General features: G+C 37.8%; 1 pseudogene; it reads right to left on the reverse strand.

Annotated features, from left to right (window-relative positions):
* Positions 1 to 312: 312 nt before the first annotated feature.
* LOC147899345 (uncharacterized) lies at positions 313 to 7,947 on the reverse strand (annotated as a pseudogene).
* Positions 7,948 to 8,253: the final 306 nt, after the last annotated feature.

Here is an 8,253-nt window from a genome sequence, read left to right on the forward strand (position 1 = left end):
TTCTCTCTTCTCTCTTTGTCCCTTCTCTCCTAATCTTCTTCTCTTATTCTCTTCTCTCTCCTCTCTTTCTCCCTTCTCTCCTAATCTTCTTCTCTTATTCTCTCCTCTCTTTCTCTTCTTCTTTCTCTTTCTCTCTTCTCTTCCACTTTTCTCCTTCTTTCTCTCTTCTCCTCCTACTCTTATTCTCTTGTCTTCCTTCTTTCCCTGTTCTTTCCTACTCTTTTTTCTCTTATTCTCTCCTCTCTTTCTCTTCTTCTTTCTCTTTCTTCTCTTAGTCTCTTCTTCCTCTCTTTCCGTCATTCTTTCTTCCTCTCATCTTTTCTCCTCTCTTTTCCTCTCTTTCTTTCTCTTCTTTCTCTTATTCTCTTCTCTTCATCTTTTTAATTTCTTCTTTCTCTTATTCTCTTCTCTCTTTCTCTTATTCTCTTCTCTCTTTCTCTTCTTCTTTCTCTTATTTGCTTCTCTCTTTCTCTTCTTCTTTCTGTCCTCTCTTCTCTCCCTCTTCGAACACTCTCTTTCTCTCTTCCTCTCTTCCTCTCTTCTCTCTTCTCTCTTTCTCCCTTCTTTCTCTCTTCTCTCCTAATCTTCTTTCTCTTATTCTCTCCTCTCTTTCGCTTCTTAAATGTCTGTTTATTTTCTTATTATTTTCTCTTCCGCTTTTCTCCTTTCTCTTTTCTCTTCCCAAGCTTATTCTCTTCTCTTCGTTCTTTGTCTCTTCTTTCTCTATCCTCTCTTAGTCTCTTCTTCCTGTCTTTCCCTCATTCTTTCTTTCTTTCTCTCTTAGTCTCTTCTCCCTCTCTTTTCCTCTCTTTCTTTCTCTTATTCTCTTCTCTTCATCTTTTCTTTGTTTTCTTTCTTTTATTCTTTCTCTTCTTTCTCTTATCCTCTCCTTTGTTTCTCTTCTTCTCTCTCCTCTCTCCTCTCCCTCTTTGAACACTCTCTTTCCTTCTTCCTCTCTTCTCTCTTCCTCTCTTTCTGTCTTTCGGTCTCTCTGTCTTCTCTCTTTCACTCTCTCTCCCTTCTTTTTCTCTTCTCTCCTAATCTTCTTTCTCTTATTCTCTCCTTCTTTCACTCTCCTCTTCCTACTATTATTCTCTTCTCTTCTTTGTTTGTCTCTTCTCTCCTACTCTTCTTTATCTTATTCTCTCTTCTCTTTCTCTTCTTTCTCTTATTCTTTCCTCTCTTTCTCTTGTTCTTTCTCTCCTCTCTTCTCTGCCACTTCGAACACTCTCTTTCTCTATTTCTCTCTTCTCTCTTTCTCTCTTTTCTCTTTCTCTCTTTCTCCTTCTTTATCTCCTCTCTCCTAATCTTCTTTCTCTTATTCTCTCCTCTCTTTCTTTTCTTCACAACAACACAAAGCAACTATAGACGCGCTTGGTAGACTCGCAAAATAGCGGGCGCGTCTATAGGCATTGCTTGAGTAGAGGAATTACGGGCATGTCTAATAGTGCATCTAACAACTCGTCTATTTGCGTGTGTATTAACACGTCTATTTGCGTGTTTAAACTAAGAAAATACGGGCCCATCTAACATTGTGTTTATCAGTGCATATATTTGCGCATGTATTAACATGTCTATTTGCACGTCTAAACTGAGAAAATACTGGCCCGTCTAACATGGCATTTATCAGTGCATCTATTTGCACGTGTATTAGTGTGTTTATTTGCGCGTTTACACTGGGAATTAGACGCGTATTAAGATGCGTATATAGATGCAAACCAGAGAATACAAAAAGTGAGATTTTGGTGTACATCATTGCTTTCCAAACGTTGCCCATGATTACCAAAGCACATAATTTTAACAAAAACATCAATGCTTTTTTGCAAGCCCACATATACAAGAATTAAGTGAGGTGAGGAGAATGAGACAATATGTAAAATAGTTTTGCCAATATCAATGATGGGCTACAGTTCAATCTCATCCTCAATGAGATCAACCCTTGCCAAACTATCTACTTCAAAATCCAAACAAGTGTTTACATCTACAAATACATTCAACCCACTACTACTTGTGCTACTCATGTGCTCATCAAAATCAACATCACCAATGGTAGGCTCGTCCTCATAGGTAATGGCCTCAATATCTATATCTCCTATCTCATGATCATCCTCCTCTCTCGTATCACGGTCATTATCACGTCCATGGCCATGTTCATCCTCCATACGCTCCATATTAGTAAATGTACTATACATCACTTTGGAACGTGGCATAATAGGTATGACATGTCACCATCTATTATTATCCACCATTGGTTGATAGACAACCTAATTCAAACACAAATACAATCATGTTATTTTTCTTGCATCAAATATTTAAAAGCGAGTATTTTCATATGTGTGCACAGTACCTGTTCACATTGTTGCGGTAGTACTAGTGTGTCCTTCCTACTTTGCCAAAACTTTGTGGAGTCAATAGTTACAAAGCCACTTGCATGGCATTTGATTGTTGCATTAGGGCCTCTTTCCACCATGTCCTTAAACCACTTTACATCCAAAACATACACAAAGAAGCGTCGAAAGTCAAGCTTAATAATATCTTGGATTATGCCACAATAATCATCCATGGCTCCATTGGCTCCCTCAAAGATAGCAATGATGCCACAATCTTGTGTGTTTCTCTTATCATCAATCCGTTGTGTTCGAAAATGCTTGCCCTCACACCATATAGCATTGAACATAGTGCACTACACCAAGAAAAATCAATTAAATAAGCAATCTAAATTATTGAAAGCTCCTAACTTATGCATAACATTCTATATACCGACGTTGCTCATGCATCCCCTAGCAGACTCCCATTCTTCCATTGTGATATGCATCCCCTCGTCTTTCTCTGCTTTCTCCATTTCATCAAGTAGCCAATCCACATGAATATCCTTTGGAAGTGCCCTTAGATACTGAGGGTATGGCACACGAGATCCGTGGTGTGTACGAAAAAGGGCCCTTTCTTCTTGTCTTCTTGCCTTTTCATCCTCGTATCTTGTCACCCATCTTTTCATCACATCAGTATTAAGCACGCAATAGAGGTTGATAATATTATGCAACTCCGTGTCTATTACTTTGTTGTGTCCTTTCCCTTGAGGCACAATAGAGGTCATCCTTAGGTCTTCAGCATCTCTCCATAGTCGTGGGAGGGAGCTATCCACATCAACAAGAAACTCAGAAATATATACAAGTGACTCTTGTACCAACCAACCCTCGGCCATGCTACCTTTGGGCCTTGCATTTTGTCTCACGAAGCCCTTCAAGGTCTTCATGAAGCGCTCGAGGAAGAACAACCATCGTGCATGTATAGTATCGCATATAGCAATCTCATCCACCAAATGCACTATAAGATGTAGTTGGCTTGTGAGAATAGAACGTGGAAATGTCTCCTCCACTAAACAAACCACTCCACTGACATAACTCAAGCATTCTCAAGCGTGGTGGGATCTATTTCCTTTGAGCTCACATACCTAGAAATGAAAAAGTACAGCATATTAGCAATATGCATTCAAACTTGCATGGAGCATTGATACACATCATATTTTGTATCATGAGAAAGTGCTTCGAATACGAATCTTCTCTCCTCACAGTTGGATTATTGTGGAACCATATGCGAAATATATGAAGTTGATTTCAGACGATTTAGTATTTTCATTCTTGATGTAAAATGGTTTAGAACTATTTACAACGGTCCCCATGCGATAGTGAGAAAAGATAGTAGCGGTTTCTTTGCAATAGACTCCACCAAACGTTGGACCGATGAAAGTGATACTTTTGTTCTTCCCGAGCACTGTGAGCAGGTGCATACTAATGATTTAATTAATCGAAGCTTTCATTTTTAAAGATCCATTGATACATGTACTTAAGCATCATTTCATATATATAATTGATGACATTTGGCACCCATCTTCAATATAGGTGGTTTTTCATCCGGATCATTTTGATCCAAGATGGTGGTATGTGATCCAAGTTGCACCACAAGGTAAGCAAAATTTTGAAGATAGAGATGCGGATATGGAGATGCCACTACCAATGCTGGATCCAATTGATCCAGATGAATCTAGCGAAGAAGATGACGATCACAATATGAGCCAAGAGGAAGATGCGCATAATGACATCGCACGAGAGGAAGATAGAGATCACGATATTGAGGAAGAAGACAACGATCATCAAGAATCACCATAATTTATTGAAGAAGATGATCAAGTACTTTTAGGTGAACGTATGATGCTAGAGTACGATGATGATATAGGAGATCAACTCGGTATGGAGTTAGAGATAGACTTGTTTGGCATGTTAGACTTGGCTCAAGATGAAACCGTTGATGTAAATGCTCTTCTTTCATTTTTTTCATCTCAAACTTGGACATGAATATATGAGCTTCAAAGGCTTGATGTACATGCTCTTGTACTTTTCTTCTCTCAAAAGGTCAAACATGTATGAAAATTTTAAAAAAATTGCCATTGGAGAAAACTAACTTTAAGGTCGATATGAGAAAAAAAACTCTCTGTAAAACATCGCTATAAAAAAGTATCTCAGTGTTGCTATATAACGACACTTACAATTCTGATAAAAGTCGCTATATAGCGACTTTAGCAATGGTCACTATATAGCAACGTTTGACTAAAGTCGCTATATAGCGACCCTTGACGAGGCGCGCTTCCAATACTGATGATTAGTGCCATGTGCACGCTAAACATCGGTACTTAAACGTCACAATAGTATCCGTGTATAGTAGTGCATTTTTCAAGCCACTTTATAGCATGTGGGAATCATGGAAAGGACAATATGATCAGAGAAACACTATCTTAATCGATGATAGTCCATACAAGGGTTGTGTAAATCCTCTCGGAACTTGTTTGTTTCCAGAGCCATTTACCCTTCATAATCAAGGCAATGCTAAACTCATAGAAAAATTATTGCCTTATCTCCTTGAATTAAGACATGTTTCAGATGTCCAATCAATGATCATAGCAAATCCCTTTGGTCAGCAGTCTCTAGTGATACTAGGTCATCCCTTGTATGGATACTTTGAGAGTGTTATCAAGCATTTTCAGAACTTATGGAGTTGTATTCCTCCTTCGAAAATATTTTGGGAAGAAAGTTACTCTTCCTCAGACAAGGAGAAGAAACTATCAAATATTTTGAAGCATAATGAACAAGAACAAATGAAGCAGTTAATGGAAAAATCAGCACACTAAGGAAATTGTCTGCGGAACAACTTGACATATTACAATCAATGCGCAATATGGATTCAATAAGTTATGTGGAGGCAATCTTAAGGGCTCAACTTGGATTCTCGGGTCGATATATTACAAGCAGAATTGCGAGAATTTATCTTCGACCTTTGGAAGATTGGAAAAGACAACATGGCAGTAAGAGAACAAGTAAGAAATGACCCCATTTGAAAAACTCAATTACATATCTAGTTTCTCTATAAGTGATGCTACTTTTATTTTTTCCTATTACTCAAAAGAATTAGCATCAAGTTTTGTTTTAAATTAGTGTGGCAGTGAAAGTAGCACAATGTTTATAAGCTTCAAAGGATTATACTAACTCTAATGCTTTACTAACATACATTCATATCATTAAAGGATGTGATGCCAAATTGTTTTGAAGTTAAGGCAATAGTATAATTTCTCCAAGTTTTGGATAGTTGATTTAGATGTAGTAAGTTGGCCACTTTTTGGTCGGTTGCAAGCACAGATGAGTTGAAGATGCATGAAGAGAGGATGTTGGCTATTACAGAGATAGGTTGCAAGCACAGATGAGTTGAAGATGCATGAAGAGAGGATGTTGGCTATTACAAAGATAAGTTCTGCAAATGTAGCTACACTGAAGGAATTTGGAAGCTCATTTGATGTTAGGGTTATCATTCAACAAGAATCTCAATACATGACATTTGGTGTAGAGGAGATTTTAATCCTCTCAAATCCTAACAAAGCGGCTAATGACAAAGTAGTGATGGCCATCCGCAGGTTTGATACAAACTTTTTCTTAGCTTGATACTTGAGTATTTTGATTGAATCTAATGAGCTAACTTTCATATATTTGTGGGTATAGTATGGTTATATCACAGCTTCCTAGATCAGCACAAAATTGTGTATATATGATGGATTCTCTTCTTTCTTCTATACTTAGCAATAAGACAAAGACCATAGATGATGTTTGTGCTTGGTTGGAATCTCTACATTTGGATGGCATGTGAGTCATCTTTATGGCACATCATGAGGCGTAAGTAAAACTCCAAAATTATGTTTACTCTTTCATTCATGAGATTGTGTCAAATAATAATTATTCTTAATTAATTATGTGGCTCACATTGGACTTTGATGGTTTGGGACCTTGAAGAAGAAGAATTTTGGTTTGTCAATTCAATTCCAGGCTTTCATGGCTTGGTGTTAATGTAAGTGTTCTCTTAATATGTATCACTTCCACATTATGTATCTTATGCAATACACACACTCATTTCTTTTATATGTTATGATGGGTAGGTTGGCACATAAGCTGGTATCTGCTATTGGGAAAATCAAGTAGCACCAAGGTAACTTAGTAAGATAAAAAACATTTCAAAAACGCTGCGATGTTGCAAAAGTGGGCTACAATTGCATGTTCATCCTCAATGAAATTTTTTGAACGGAATTTGCATCTCTCAATGGAAGCATATATAGAGATCAATCCACAGGCATTTATGGCTGAGACCATTCAAGATCTAATTGCTACAATTGGGATACAACATGAAATTGAAGTAGGCAAGATTCAGTGTACACCCAAAGCAACACAACAAGCGATTGAGTCTCCAAAAGCATCACAACTTCCATCAGAGTTGGAGATACGGTCTCCACCCAAAGCATCTACACCACAACTATCCCAACTTGGAGGGAAAGAAGAGATTGAGTCCCTACTAAAGGAATGATAGCCTATAGAGGAATCCAAAGCATCATAGCCTTAAGAGAAAGCATAACAAAAGTCTATAGACTCCATTGTCTTCATTGTGAAGAATGTAAATGACATTATTTTAAAGGAGTCCAAATTTCTTGTAACAAAAGCAATCTGAATTGAGTCATTATGTTGTTTTTGTTAATTATGTTCAATGTCTTAGAGCATGAGGGACATTTACTCACGATGTAAATTTATTCCATGTGTATTATATAATTATATGGATGGCTAATGATGCGGCTCTTTAGAAATATTAAATGTGGTGATGAAAATATAATTATTATAATAATTTGGATTACTGAGAATGAAGCAAAGCGAGAGGCAAGAAAGAGCATTAAAAAAAACATTTCTCCTTTTTTGTTGCAAAAAAAAAACATTAAACTTTATCCGCATAATATCCAAAATGCAACATGTACAAAAAACATGCAAATGTAAGTGAATTTTAGTATTAAAAATTCAAAATAAATGCAATGATAAAGGATTTGAAGACAAATCTTCAAGCATGTAGGCAATATCTACTACAATGCAATTTGCACACAAAAAAAAGATTTGGAGCCAAAGATTCCATTGACTTTTGGTGATATGTTGGACCTAATGATTATACTAACTTTAATCATGAATGCCTATTTCAAAATTAAGGCCATGCATGTTTGTTTCAGAATTCATGCTTTCAACAAATTCATGTTTCTAAAAAAATCATGTTTTTCACAAATTCATGCCATTCATGTTTGTTTCAAAATTCCTCTTTTTTAGACCCCAAAATTGTTAGTGCGGAAAAAAGTGGAACTTGGGATTTTTCCATTTTTCCTAATATGGTCTTTCTTCGTCTTTAACGCTACCGCCCCCCGTAGCTATTCCTAACCCAGATCCCACACACCCCACAAATCCTGCCCACCCCCCTCAGCAACCCACCAATCCCATCCCGCCTTCCCTTCCCTGCACAAACCAACCCAAATACTCCTTTAATGCCTCCAACACTAGCACCACATAGCACGGTACCTCCCAGTCCATATCCTCCAATGCTCATGTCGACCTCCCAGATGAAATTCTCAATACATTGCTATGGCCAGCAACTCTAGTCCAAAGGCCAATCGACCTTTCATCCGCAAGGAATGCGAAGGAGGACCCCATGCCAAATGTCGATGATGAATGTTCCTCCAAGGGCCCCCTCCTCATCGCCAGAAGATGTCCAATGGTAGCCTAACCTCCAATCCTTCCAGGTTTTACCCGACACCGCTCTCATGCATCACTGGGAGGCACAACTCGAAGGCTCCCGCCTTCACTTGTACGAAATAATGGAAGTTCGCCACCTCACTACGTTTATCACTCAGTC

This window comes from Dipteris shenzhenensis, chromosome 8, assembly GCF_047967505.1.
Source record: "Dipteris shenzhenensis isolate YYH24624 ecotype China chromosome 8, Dip_SZ_1.0, whole genome shotgun sequence".
NCBI classification, from domain to species: Eukaryota; Viridiplantae; Streptophyta; class Polypodiopsida; order Gleicheniales; family Dipteridaceae; genus Dipteris; species Dipteris shenzhenensis.